This window comes from Rattus rattus, chromosome 11, assembly GCF_011064425.1.
Source record: "Rattus rattus isolate New Zealand chromosome 11, Rrattus_CSIRO_v1, whole genome shotgun sequence".
NCBI classification, from domain to species: domain Eukaryota; kingdom Metazoa; phylum Chordata; class Mammalia; order Rodentia; family Muridae; genus Rattus; species Rattus rattus.
Window position 1 is genome coordinate 96,201,395 of NC_046164.1, and position 14,445 is coordinate 96,215,839.

Consider the following 14,445-nt stretch of genomic DNA (forward strand, 5'->3'; position numbering starts at 1 on the left):
TCAGTGACTCAGAGAATTTGCTGATGGCAGTGGAGTCAGGTTCCTGCTTCGATATATATTGTAACTTGAAAGCAGGAATTGAATCCTTCTGTCTGTCACCTGCAACAATAAAAACCATATTCCAAACTTGATTCCAAATTATCATTTTATTGGAAATATAAAGATTGCCAAGCATTTGAGTTCAGCCTGGGCTACAGCCAGGGTTAATAACATAAACTTGTCAAAAAAAAAAAGCCAAACCAAACCAAAAAATCCAAAAAAAGTTACTGACATCTTGCAGGGTATGCAATGTTACGTCACAAACTTACAAACTTGACTGTCAATCACACTTAGGATGGGACATTTTTGTAACTTTTTCCTTAAATTCCTTCTGAACTATGCCTATTAAACTCATAACAGCTTAAGCTAGAGTAAACTGATGGTTTTTGTTTGTTTGTTTTTTTTCTTTAAAAGAAATGCTTCCATATTTTTTTCTTCTGACTTTGGAGCCAAACAATCTGATCTCTGTTTCTATATTTATGACTAAATATATTCCTTATATACTGAGAAAAAAAAGTTACTGACAGAAGTGGCTTAATAAGATTAAGGTTCCAGTTGCTTTTTGCTTAAACTCATATTCAGTATGTTTAGGTTTCTGAGTAGATGGTGGGAGAATGCATGTGAAACGAATGTATGTAAAAATTAATAATGAACATGGAAGATGAGAGAAGAACACCAGGCACACTTATTAGAAATCAGGAAGCATTTGCTCTACACCAGTTCTGCCTATAACTGAAGGGAGGCCTTGGTTTCACCATGGATTTGTTCAGTATTTTCATAAATAGTAACAATGAAGATTTGGGCTGTGGACAGCAAATGTGCTAACCCAGGAGATGAGCAGTCTCAAAGCTGGCTTTAGAGACTCAGTTCTCATGCTGTCTTAATGGCATCAAGCACACTGTAGATGGAGCTGTAGTTTATTAAGAAATGTTTGAGGAGAAAGGAAGGGAAAGCCAAAGCTGCTGATGCTTTGGGAATTATTTGATGCCGTTTGTCTTTATGACACCAAGGAGAGTCACAAGGAGATTCAGCAGCTACATTTAGTTTGTAATGACCTTTCACCTCTGTTGACCTCTGACCTGACTGTTTTAATCACCCAGACACAGGAGCTGGACAGGTCAACATTTCAGGAGGCAATTCTCCTTTGTAGTGCAGTGGGAGGAAAAGAAATGGAAAATAAAATCTTTCCACTAAGATAAATGGCAGCTGAGCTGCAGCTGACAAAGGGTTAACAGAGCTTGAGGTCCTGCACCCCTTTAGCTGTTTAATTGCTGCAAGCAAGGGAAGCAGTTGCAGGCCAGAGCTTTGCTACAGAGGCCTCATTTGTCAAAGAGCTGTCAGAAAGAGCCTTTACCTGAATGGATTTATACAGAAACCAGGGCTTGGGTTTGTTTCCCAACTGCAAGGGACTTGAACCTTCTTGACTTGTCCCTCAGAAGAAATTCTCTACAAAATTCCCTTTCAAGTACTAATACATCATTTCACCGATACCAAAATAAACATACGACAGACAAAGAATAGGTGGCCCATGAAAACTATTTTCGTGTGTGTGTGTGTGTGTGTGTGTGTGTGTGTGTGTGTGTGTGTGTGTGTGTGTGTGTGTGTACATGTGCATGTGTGAAGCAGGGATTTTAAATTTGAGTATGGAATTACCATCCCCAGGGAAAACTATCCAACTCACTGCTAACTTGCCTTGTCTTCTTGGAGTAGCTCTGGATAGGGTCTAGGAATTAAGATTCTGACAGTTTCTAGGTTATACTGAAACTTTTTGTTCTGAGCTGTTTAAGGGACCCACTGTCCTAATCACCTACTTTCCTTTTCACTGAACATCGCCTTCTCTCTGTGTTAACAGTTTATACTCATGCACACACACATACCACCAAAAACAAATCATACAAAGACACCAAATATTAACAAATATCTTGAATACTCCCTGGGTATCTGTCATATGAACCCTTCAAAGCACACATCATTGCCTCAATTATAAGACCATCCTGCCCAAACCCAACTCTTTTTTTTTTTTTTTTTGGTTCTTTTTTTCGGAGCTGGGGACGGAACCCAGGGCCTTGCGCTTCCTAGGCAAGCGCTCTACCACTGAGCTAAATCCCCAACCCCCCAAACCCAACTCTTAAGCCCATGTCCTTAAATATTTCTCTACCTGCCTGAGTCCAGATTAACTGGCCTCAGATTGATGATGACTATAAGGGCCCATCAGATAAAGGCGCATGTGGCATAAGCAACCTGAGTGTGAGGCCCAGAGTCCGCATAACGATGAGTAGAGAGAACCAATTCCCAGGGCCATCCTCTGACTGCCATGTTGAGGCATTGGCACCTGTGAGCACAATCACGTCATATCTTCATGCACCTAGTCATACACACAAAAATAGTAAAGGTTTAAAAATTGACTGGCCTGCAGGTATCTTGATTCAATGTCATAGACATAGAGATAGAGATATATGATATTATATATATGACATATATATGACACATAGATACATGTATATGTTATATATGTATACATGTGTCATACATACACACATATATAAACTTGAGAATATATACATATATATTATATATTGTACTATTTCTGATTCTAAGCAGATGAGTGTAATTTTTCTTTCTCCTTGTGTTACTTGGAAGAACAACAAAATGCTACTCAAGAAATTTTACGAAATCAACCTGCCCCAAAAGTATTCCAGTTCTTCCTGGATACCCAAGGACTACAGGATGAACCACATCCCTGACCTACTGAACCCAGACAGTCTTGAGCAGACTAAGGTCCATGTAAATGTCAAATGTAAGCATCACCAATTATTTTTGTTGTGTGGTGATGGTGATAGGGATACTAGAAGTGAGTTTTGGTGATTTGTTGTTGTTTGTTCGTTTTGGTCTTTACCAATGGAAATAGGAACAAGAGATAGTATACACCCATACTTCCTAAGCCTTAGAGAGGATCAGAACTGGCTGGAGGGGTTGCAAGAGTGAGCCAGTCAGTAACAGTAGGTAAGGAGGAATGAGGAGATTTTAACTAATTAATTTACTCCCTGAGGAGATATTATCTATGGGAGCAGAAGCCTAACTAGAGCAAAGGAGTACGCCAGTGTGGTAATTGTACAAAGACAATAGCAGATGCAAAGGTACTGAGGTAGGAAAATGTTCACTATAGTCCAAGAAGAGCAAGGAGACTGGTTGCTAGAAAGAGAACAAGCAGCAGTACTGGGAGAAGAAATTGAGAGTGCAGCAATCTGTACTTTAGTCAGGTCCTCTGGGTTTCCCCATGCACATTTGGATTTGGGATGACTTGTAATACATTGGTTCCTAAAGCTGAACAGCATCTTTTCATGCATGTTACAGAATGGGAAGAGATGTATCTAGACGATACAACACAAAATGCAGCTTTACAGAGTGATGTTTCTTGGACATGCTCAGAGATTGAACTTCATGTCTACTTTATTCATAGGACATTTTCTGCACTCTAACAAATTTACAAGTGTGGAAACTGAGGAGAAGGGCCAGCTCCTCTTGGTGAGCATGGACAGAGATTTTATGTTTGCTCACAAAGGTGGATTTGAAGGAAGAATGACATTTACATGAATACAACAGTGAATTTATTTTGATGTCCATGTGCACCAAATAGAATTTTGTGTATGAGAGAAGACAGAGACAGAGACCCCAAGCAAGACTAGACAGGGTTAGTGGCTAGAGCTGAAGAAGTGAAGAGCTCCATCTTCAAATTATTTAAGTTTCCTGAAAAAACAGGGTGCAGGGTGGAAAATGGAGAACCAGAACCAAGCCCTAGTTGGGAGAGATGATGAGCAGAAGAGATAGAGAGTCAATAGCTAAGTACCAGAAAAACACAACACCCATCAGCTTTGGCCCAAACTACACGAGAGCTGAGACACTCACAAAAAAGAAGATAGGCTAGTTCTCCTATCCTTCAAAAATATGAGTATGTAACCAGCTGCATTTATAAATGTGATGGAGAACACTTCATCCTATAACTAAGTCAGACTCTATTATTTAATATCAAAACAATGTCTTCGCTTTTAATGAGTACAACTGCCAATAGCCAGAACCACGAGTTATGAATCATTCCTCAATTCTTCCTCTGCTTCCTAATTTCCTGCTAAGGAGACAGGGCTGAATGGGGTCATTAATCTGAATTAGAAATACTGTGACCTGCTCTGACTTCCTTGCTAACACTGTGTGTCAGGACTGGAGCTGTGGGGGTTTCCACTTTCCGCTCTGTCCTGAGGAAGAGGTGGCCTGTGGGAAATGCTAACTAGTTTTGTTTTTAGGCTTCTATTTCTCTCCTCAGCTGGACTTTGTACAGCCCATTTACTGTTCCAATTGCTGTTTGGGCATCTCACATTGAGCTTCTAAATTATCAATTTCAATTCAATGTTGCTAAATAATTAACTTTACTTAGTCCTTTTTCAGAGCTCCAAAGGTTCCTCTATGAAATCTAAAATAATGTACTTCTTCCTAATCAAGAGTTGTCTTAGCTATCATTGGCATAGCAAAGCATCCGAGATATTTAAATTATAAAGGATAAAAAATAAAAAGGTTTGCAATTTGGGGTACTCTGGTCAAATACAAGCTTTCAGCCTCTAGTATATGTGTTGAACAGTAGGAATGCATGGTGGAGTTTGTTGCAGAACAAGTCATTCACCTTGGCTAGGAAACAAATGACAAAAAGAGGAAAGGCCAAGGTCTTCAGAGAAAGGATGATATCGAGGTCTTACAATCCTTTTTGAAAAGCTACTGGTAGTTCCTCAGTGACTGCTTGCTGTGTTCCACTTCCTAAATGCTATACTGCCTTCCAATAGCAGCATCCTGAATACCAGACCTATCATACCTGTAACTTGGAGGGACACTTACCTTAATCACAGCAAGGAGATATGTATATCACATAGGAAGCATGTCTCTGGATGTGTCTTCAAGGGCATTTCCAGAACTGCTTAACTGTGGAGGGAAAATCTACCCTAAATGTAGCACGATCCCATGGGTTGGGGTTCCAAACTGAATAAAGAACAGAAATGGGAGAAGATAAGCCAACATCCAATACACAACTCTGTCTGCTGACTACAGAAACAATTCAAACAGTTGCCTCATTTTCCTGCCTCCAGGAATCCCATATAGGATATACTCTACCCCCAAGATCGTGATCTAGAAGAAACCATCATCCCTTAGGCTGCTTTAGTCAGGCATTTAATCGAAGCCATGAAGAGTAACTAATGGAATGGCTATCTCACTGTGGCACCATGGAGGGAGAATGCTGAACAGAGGAAATGCGTCTGCGTAAGCCTCTTTCATCACAGACTTAGATCAGAGCAACGCAGTAAAAGCCCTTGAGGGTCTAGGTGCAAAGACATCACTTTATAGCTGTGGAACATTTCTTTCACAAACACTTCATCATGTGACCTTCAGAAATAAACCTCAAGTTTATCAATTTAATTCTATGGCTAAATACCTGGTAAAAATTATGATGGACATTTCTCCGGCTAATGAAAGGTGGGTGTTACCTCCTACACTTCTGTCCTTGTTCATAAAAGAGTCACACATTACAGAAGACAGCTGAGGAGAGTTCCATGCAGCCACCTATGCCCACAGACAGCCTCCCAGCTTTCTCACCTCCTTTCTGATTCCTGACCGATCACCTTTATTGTTAATTAGTGGAATGAGCCAGAAGTAAACGTGGATTTGAAAGATCAGCAGGCAGCGCTCGTAAGTGCTGAAGCAGGTGATGCTGCAGCCTTCCAAGGCTGTTATCAGGGACGATAGCTATATTCCCTTAGTAGGTTCTGGATGGTTTTCCAGACTCCAAATCCAGAGCTCATGGATGTGGGTTTGGCTGTCATACCCACAGGCCTTTGGACACCTTCATACTTGTTTATGAATTTTTTTCTAACTGATCTGCTTGTCCACCCTCACTGGCACATCCTAAGTGGTACAGTCCCTAAAAGTGCTCCATCTGTAGCTCATTGCTCATAGTCTTCAAAGACAGCCAGCATCCCCCCCCCTTACATATGCTCCACCTCCTCCTAAATGACCCAGAGTGACTAGATCCAACTTGCTTTGGAGCCTTGGGCCTTGGTGTTTTGTTGCTACTCTAAGGCTATGGAAAAGATCATATTCTACATTCATGAGCCTCTGGGTCCTAAGCACTATAATAAGTCAATCAGCTCCTTCCAACACCTTCCCTTTGGGCTGGCAAAATCATTAGCACGGCTTTCCTCTCTCCTTGGCTGGACTTTGTATAGCCCATTTACCTTGATTCTCATGAATCTTCTCAACTCAATATCATTTGGTGGTGGGAGGGAGTTTAGTACATTTACCATAGAAATGCAGAAGTTCTGTTATTGGTTAACCACCTTCTGTTTTTGACAAGTGCCAGCATAGGAGGAGACAACCCCTGAGAGAATTCTTCCAAAAGCACAGCCCCCCACGTGCCTAACATACCCCCCATTAGACCCTGAGGGACTAGCTTTGGAGACACGTATGGCCTCAACAAGGAAGCAGCCATGTCTCTTGGAAGAAGGCACTGCAGGGTGAGCCAGGAGAAAGCACTTTACATGGACCTGAAAGTGGGAGGCACTCTGTTCAAACATGGCCACTCTCAAAACCCTGGCTGGAAAAGGAAAGTGAAAAAGGCTTTCTCAGTCTGCTGGAATGCTTTCACACACAGAGTGATTGCTTATGGGGGTCAGTTTTGTTGAGTCTCGATAGGCTGAAGAAATTCTCCCCAAGACACATAGCAATTTCCCCCTCTTTTGCAGTCTCAGTAGTCCAGCCTGGATGCCTAACAAAAACTGTTCACCATGAGGGAAAATAATTCTACCCCAACTGAAATCCCAGCCCAGAGCTCAGACCAGCCATAGCCCAATAGAGAGGCTACATCTCTAACTCTTATACTCTCAGATTACCAGAAAGTTGTGCATGTGACCCTCCTTTACCTGGGGGCACACATTTCACTTCTAACCTGGAGGTGAACTCACAACGTATTCCTCTCTGGTGACACACACTTGCACAGTCATCTGCATTTGCAATAATGTAAATGGGCTGTTGTCTTCATTTCCTTCATAACTACTCCCATCCCTTCCTTTCATCAGCATTTTACAGTGAAGCATAATCACCCTGGAGAGGATGACATCCCAGCAGTATAATGTCAGGGTCAATAAGGGTAGAATCACAATAAGGTAGAGCCCAGGTTCAAATCTCAGTCAGCACTTTACAGTGATGTAGCATCCTGTGTTGCCTACTGTCCACCCAGAAGGCAAAGCAGAGCCGAGACAAATAGGTTCCATGGGGCTCTGATCACCAAAAATGCCGTGTTTCAACTCTTAGTAGAACAGTTAGGAGGTTTGGCCAGCCTATGCAGGACAGGTATCTGAAGTCACAGTTTTGAGATCAGCTACCATAGCAGCAAGAGCACCAGTGACAGAGGGGGGCAGCAGTAGTGTGAGCACAGCCATCCAGGTGGGTCCAAGGTCTAGCAATGATGAATGCTTTGAGAGACAGAACTCTTCCCCAAGTATTACAGCTCACTAAAAATATCACTCTCAAATGAGCCTTGGTGAAATAATGTGTGTGCTTTATTCCATGTAGACAGGGACTGTGCAAACATTGAAACATGGGGTGGTGTGATGGTTTGTATATGCTTGGCTCAAGGAGTGGCACTAGGTATGGCCTTGTTGGAATAGGTGTGTTATTTAGGGTATGGACTTTAATGCTCTAAATGCTCCTAGCTATCTGAAAGTCAGACTTCTCCTAGTGGCCTTCAGATGAAGAAGTAGAACTCTCAGCTCCTCCTGTACCATGCCTGCCTGGATGTTGCCATGCTCTCATCTTGATGATAATGGACTTAACCTCTAAACCTGTACGCCAGTCTCAATTAAATGTTGTCTTCATAAGAGTTGTCTTAGTCATGGTGTCTGTTCACAATAGTAAAACCCTAACTAAGACAGGTAGGATTTATTGGTAGGTGTTTCCTATCAGCTCCGTTTGAGATGGTAGTGATGCTCTACTTGCATGCCAAAGGAGTCCAGGTGTTTTCTTATGTGACTGAGACTGCCCAAGATCCTCTCAGTGGGGTGTCATGGTTTCACGTTCCAAAGCACCTAAAGAAATGAGTAGGGAGCGACTTAACTACTGCCCATCTCAAGCCTCTGAGATTCCCCAGAATCTGAGCTCACTCAACTTTACCAGTTCTTCTGCCTGGTAGCAAGCACCATTTGTCCTACAACCCTGAAGAGTATAGCATCACATAAGTGTAATGTCAGAGGGGAGATAGGCATAGGCACAAAAGCCCACATTCAAATCCCAGTCAGAACTTTGCTGTCTGCATGACTTTGGGAGCTAAGCTTCCTAAAACTTAAGTGTCTTGATGAAGAAAATGGAGTCAATAGTAGCACCTACCATGTGTAGCTATGAATGGGCAGCACTGTCTAATGGATGCATATGTGAACCACACGTATGTGTTAAATTCTTTTACGTTTTAAATAAAGAAAAAGAAATGGATGGAATTCATGTTATTAGTTTTTAAATAAACCAACTCATCAAAATAATACCATCTCAATACCAATATAAAACCATAAACAGGAAATTTTAATTCCACTACATCTTTGAATGGTGATGTAGTTTATATCTTTACAGAATTTTAACTTGTATTAGGCAGGTACCAAATGGTGGATAACCATGTTTAACTAAAGTATAGGAAGGGGCAAGCTTAAAAGATGGAAAGTGTTAAGTAAAGGAAGTTCTTCCCATTTAGGTGTTATGATCCCTGTCTTCATAGTTAATATTAGGTTAATTACTTTTTATCTGACACCTGACAGAAGCAACTTAGGGGAGGAAGTATTTGTTTGGCTCATTTGAGCATACAAGTGGTCATGTCAAGAAAGCTGTAGAAAAAGTAAGAAGCTGGTTACATATACTTCATCAGTCAAGACTGGGGAAGAAATGGATGCTGGTGCTCCTTATTTTGCAGTCCATGAGATGCTGCTACCCACACACAGGGTGGCTCTTCCTTTAGTTAAACCAATCTGGAAATCATCCCCATAGACATGTCCAGATGTATGTTTCCTGTGTCATTTCAAATCCAGTCAAGATGACAATGGAAATCAGTCATGGCAGATTTTTACAAACCAAACTCTGAAATCTCACAGCCCCAGTACTAAAGAGTTGATTCTGGGGGTCTTTATGTTGGTCTCTTTCTGTAATTTAATAACTAATGACTTGATGCTCAGCTTCCTGTTCGAAGGTGTCTCTGCTTTCCTGTTCTGAGCCATATAGGCAGATGCTGCTACCACCCTGAGTTGCAGGGTCATCTCTTGTCAGATACTCGCATTCTTATTACCTCCAATGCTAATTTCTCAATGTCTTCTTGAACATATGATAGGCAGCTTACCATGTGCCTAATACAGCCACTCCTCCTTTATGTGAGATCCATTGTGTCCCTGCCTTATATTCTTTAGTCATGATGGCAACATCTGAACATAGAACAAGCCAGAGCCTTTCCTGGGGAACTGTCCTGCCTGTCATGGCCATTAGCTCTGAAGTGCTCTCTCAGTCTTTATGGTGAAAACAGCCTGCTTATCTCCATAACTGTTCATGTAACAGTGAGAGCCCCAGGTCCAGATTGTCAGAATCCTGAGTGATGCATCTTTTTGTGAATTTCAGTTCATTGAAGTATACCCAGGATGTCCAGTGAGGGCCTAAAGGCAAACAGTCTGGGTGAGAGGTGACCACACCTTCAATACCACTTTCTTCCTAGCCATAGCAGACCCTCAACACAAATGGAGCTTGCATGCTCTGTGTGGCAGGGAAGCTAATCTGGGACTGAAATCTGAGCTGAATGCCAAGTTTTCCCCACAGTTTATGGCACCTCTGAAGCCTCACAGCTTCAGGACAGATTCACTCTGGGGGGAGGGGGGGTGTTGCTGGGCACTACCTTGACTATCCTATCTCTAAAATACTAAGGTTACTTTCCCTTCATATTTCTGACAGTGGGAGAGCCTTTGGTCAGATTTCCCTTTGTGTGACATGAATATCCCTACCTCACTAGCTGCAGATTTGTTCCCTTCTTTCTAGGGCCTCAAGATGCTTCTCAACAGAAGAAGTTTGGTTAATGTTAAATCAAACTCTCACATAGGCCTGGTTCAAAAGGGTGATTTGTGGGATGTTGGGCCATGTTGTGCTTTGCCCTGGAGTTATCTGTATTTTGATGCTAATTCCACTGCCCCAAGGACTGCTGCCTAGTCATGTGCTCAGGACTCAGGTGACTTCACCAGAACCTTCTCCCCACTGAATTTGCAAAATACAGGTGAGGGGCAGGTAGAGGATAGAAGGAGGCCTGTCATTGGAGGAGAAGGAAGGATGGGTAGGAGAGAAGTTTGAAGGAAGAGGAGGAAATTGGAATAGAAAGGAGGGAAGAGAGGGAGACAAGCTGTGGCAGGACAAGATGGCAGGTGATGTTAAGATTCTGCTCTGTGTATTTACAGGTTGTTATTAATGTTCTTAAGGGGTGGATGGTACTGGGCTTTGTATGTTTAGCTGGGCAATTATATCTTATCAATTGGGCCAAAAGTTGTTGTGTTGTATGTTCTTTATGTGTAGATTTAAGTGCAATGGAGTGTGGGGCAGCTGGTCTGGGCCACCACGGAGTTGGGACGTGTGTTTCTGGCATGGAAACCTGCCTTGGGAACTAGATAGGTAGAGAGATTGCTGCCAGGCTCAGAGAGAGCCCTTTGGCAGTGTGATATGGGATGAAGCAAAGTGGGTGAGACGCTTTGCTGACTGAGAATTAAGATATCCAGCAGATATCTTGGGGCATCGCAGTGCCGGACCAAGTGGGGGATAAAAGACAACCATACTTTTTTTATTTTTTAGTTTTACAACAACAGGGCCAAGCCTGTTGTAAAACAACAAGCTTCTCTAGACATATGTGAAGAATGGCACAGCTGCAAGGAAAGATTAAGCTTAGCTTTGTTCCCATAGATCAATACATCAGTCAATCCAATTGAGCTCTCTACCCACATATGCTCATTAGCCATAAGGACCCAGGGACTTGGGGGAAGGGGAGACCTCTGGCAAAAAAAAAAAAAAAAAAAAAATCACCACACAGGGGTCAGAAGTTTCCCTGTAGGGCCATTAGCTAATTCATGCTAAGGTATTCATGACACCAGCTTTCATTTTTTTCTAAAGGAACTCTACTCAGCTAGGAGCTCACTCATTAGGAAGGGTGTTGAATCCTTAATATGGTAAAGGAATGAGAAGTAAATCCTATATGCAACTTTCTATGTTTGGACACCTTCCTTAGGGTGTGGAGTGTTGTATGTTAATTTGGATTGTAGGCTGTGGTGGCATTTGCACATCTTTCCCCTCAGAAAACATGGGCTACGGGGTTGGGGATTTAGCTCAGTGGTAGAGCGCTTGCCTAGGAAGCGAAAGGCCCTGGGTTCGGTCCCCAGCTCCGAAAAAAAAAAAAAAAAAGAAAAGAAAAGAAAACATGGACTACAAAGCCACATATGCTCTGGGCGTTCTGTTTCCTCCCCAGTGAAACAAGAATGACCCATCAGTCAGTGTTGGCAGACAAAGCACTGAATAACAGCTCTTGGCTTCAAAACAGGTGTGGTGTTTGCTTTGACTCATCCTGAATTACATCCAGAGTCTAAGAAGGAAAAGGGAACCATACAAAATAAATCTTGCCTATTGGTTCTTGAAAGTTTTTGTTGTTAATGGTGGTGGTTGTTTGTTTGTTTGTTTATCTTAGCATCCAGAGTTCATTTGATGACCTCTTATAATACCAGCATTTGGAAACGTGTCCAGAAACTTTTGACACTTACCCCTGTTCATTCACATACTTCCTTAGATTATGAATTTGGCTATTGAGTCCCATGAACTTATTCCATGAAATCCCTTCTCTGAGTTCTCAACAGCAGTCCTAGCCCAGTATTTTCAGATGCAGTAGCCAGACTGCACAACCATTGTTTACTTCCATTCAGAACCTTAGAGTTTCTATCATGTCTTAACTCGGGCTTCTTCCTTACAGAGCCTACAATCTGTCTTCATATCAGATGCTTCAACCATCCATGTTTTTTAATTCATTCATTCATTCATTCAACAAACACTTATGTGGTCTCTCTGTATGCTGGTGATAATGACAGGCCACAGAAATAGTCCTTTTCTACTGCATATCAGGAAGCAGAGACTTTAGACTTAAAAGAGATGGGTATAACACAATAGCCCATCCCTTTATCTCTCTGTTTAGCAACTAGGCTCCATTTCCAAAAGGTTCCACAATTTCCCTAAACAGCACCACACAAGCCTGGAGAATATTCTAGTCCAAGCATGGTAGGTAGTGTTGAAAATTTTAACCATAGCAGCACTACAACCCTGAACATCTTTTATAAGATCATTGTTGCCATAAAAAGAAAATGGTTTGAGGTTTGCAAAGAAGACAGAGTGAAAACTCTAACCCTGATGCTTTCACAAAAATAAGATGTAATGATGGCCTGAGCTGGCAGGAGTAGCCAATGTCTAGTAGCTATGAATCAGAGTAGGATTAACAAGACTTGTGGAGTTGAATGAGAGGAAGATGGCTGGAGGAGTGAGTGTATCAACAAACACAGGTACTATTTTAAGTCAGAGAAGGCACAAGAGGGAGCACTAGAGAACATTTTGTCACTTTAGACACATTAGTTTCCTCATGTCTGTAATGAGGGATATGTCAAATGTGGATGTATCTCAATCCTGATAAGAGAGAAGTTTTGGCACAACACAAGAACTTTAATCACTATGATTTTGCAGCTCTTCTCTCTGCCACCACACATTTCTTGTAGCCATAGGCAGGTGCTCTTATATTTCTTAGGCAAGCACTCTGGTTAGGTACATTGATTCTCAGGTTTCAACAAGGAGTTAAGGTCCACTGAAAGAAGTTATTCCAATGGAGCCTCACCCTTGGACCTTGTGCTAGCAGCACTCTTTGTCCTATATGGTTCTGGGAGGGCTGTTCTCTCCCAAGAAGTTTACCCTATGACTATAACGTAGGAAGAATTCCATGTGGCTCCATGATGAATCGAAAGGTTCTGTGAAACATGACCTCTAGGATATTGTCATCCTTATATTTCTCCAATTTTAACAACTAAAGAATAGATGTTTTTTCTTGTATATATAGGATTGAACCCTATGCAATATTTAACAAGATTTACATTTTGTACTTCAGTATCTCCACACATAGAAATCCACAAAGGAGATTCTGATGACCATACACTTTGAGCAAAAATGCTGGTGTACACGCATGCGTTGCAATATCATAGAACTACCGCCATTGTCTCTCTCATCTGCTGCCAACATGAGGAAAGCCAAGAGTTATCAACAGTGCTTGCCACACTAAGAATTTTTCTGCTCTGCTTTAAGGAACACTAAGGAACTCCAACTCTCATGTTAAAGTCAGTGAAACAACTTGACTGTATTTGCTGAACACTACAAAACTAAAAACATGCAACTAAGATGGACTGCCTTCTATATACAAAAACATTGGAGAAACTATGAAAATACTGCATGTGAGCAATAACGAGCAGAGCTGGTTAATATTCCAATGAATTGTCTTGATAGTACTTGAATAAATAGAAGTACCACATAAGACTAAGATTCTGCAGCCTCCCTATAAATGTGTCAGTTCCCCGTGGCATGAGTGATCTCTGCATTCATTTGTTTGTACCTCACCTTCGGCTTAGATTTTTCTTCCTTCTGTAGCTTCCAAAGTCATAACCAGTTTTGTTGGATATGGTTAATTTCTTACTTTCTAGAGAAGATTCTACCTTATAAATTTAGAGGGGTTTTTTTGTATTCATTCTATAGTTAATCTACAAAGCAATATGGGTTAAAGGGAATTTTATCTTAGTGGAACACCTATACTTACAAGAATATTGAACACTTTGAGTGTCTGACTTCGTGAAAAGCACAGAGTTTGCCAGAGGCCTGAGAATTGGAACAGAGAAATAATAGAAAACTTAGAAGTTAGAATTTGGAGACTCCTGATTAAACAGTATCAATAAATATATTAATAAAAAGGAGGCCTGGTAGCACATACATAACCTCACACCTGAGTAACCCCACACCTACGTAACCCCACACCTGGGTAGCCCCACATCTAGAAGACAGAAGCAGAAAGATCCTGAGCTCAGGCCAGGTTGTCCAAGAAAGGCCTCTTATGTTTGCTTGTCCATTTCTTTCTCTATATTTGGAGAGTTATATGCTATAATTTCATTGATGGATCCTCTGTGCATTTAGTTATTATTTCAGATCCTTATTTATTATTATTTATATCCTTTAGTTATTATTTCAAATCCAGTCTCTTGACTGTATCCAGAATTTGTAGATGTGTGGCTATTCTTTTAATTT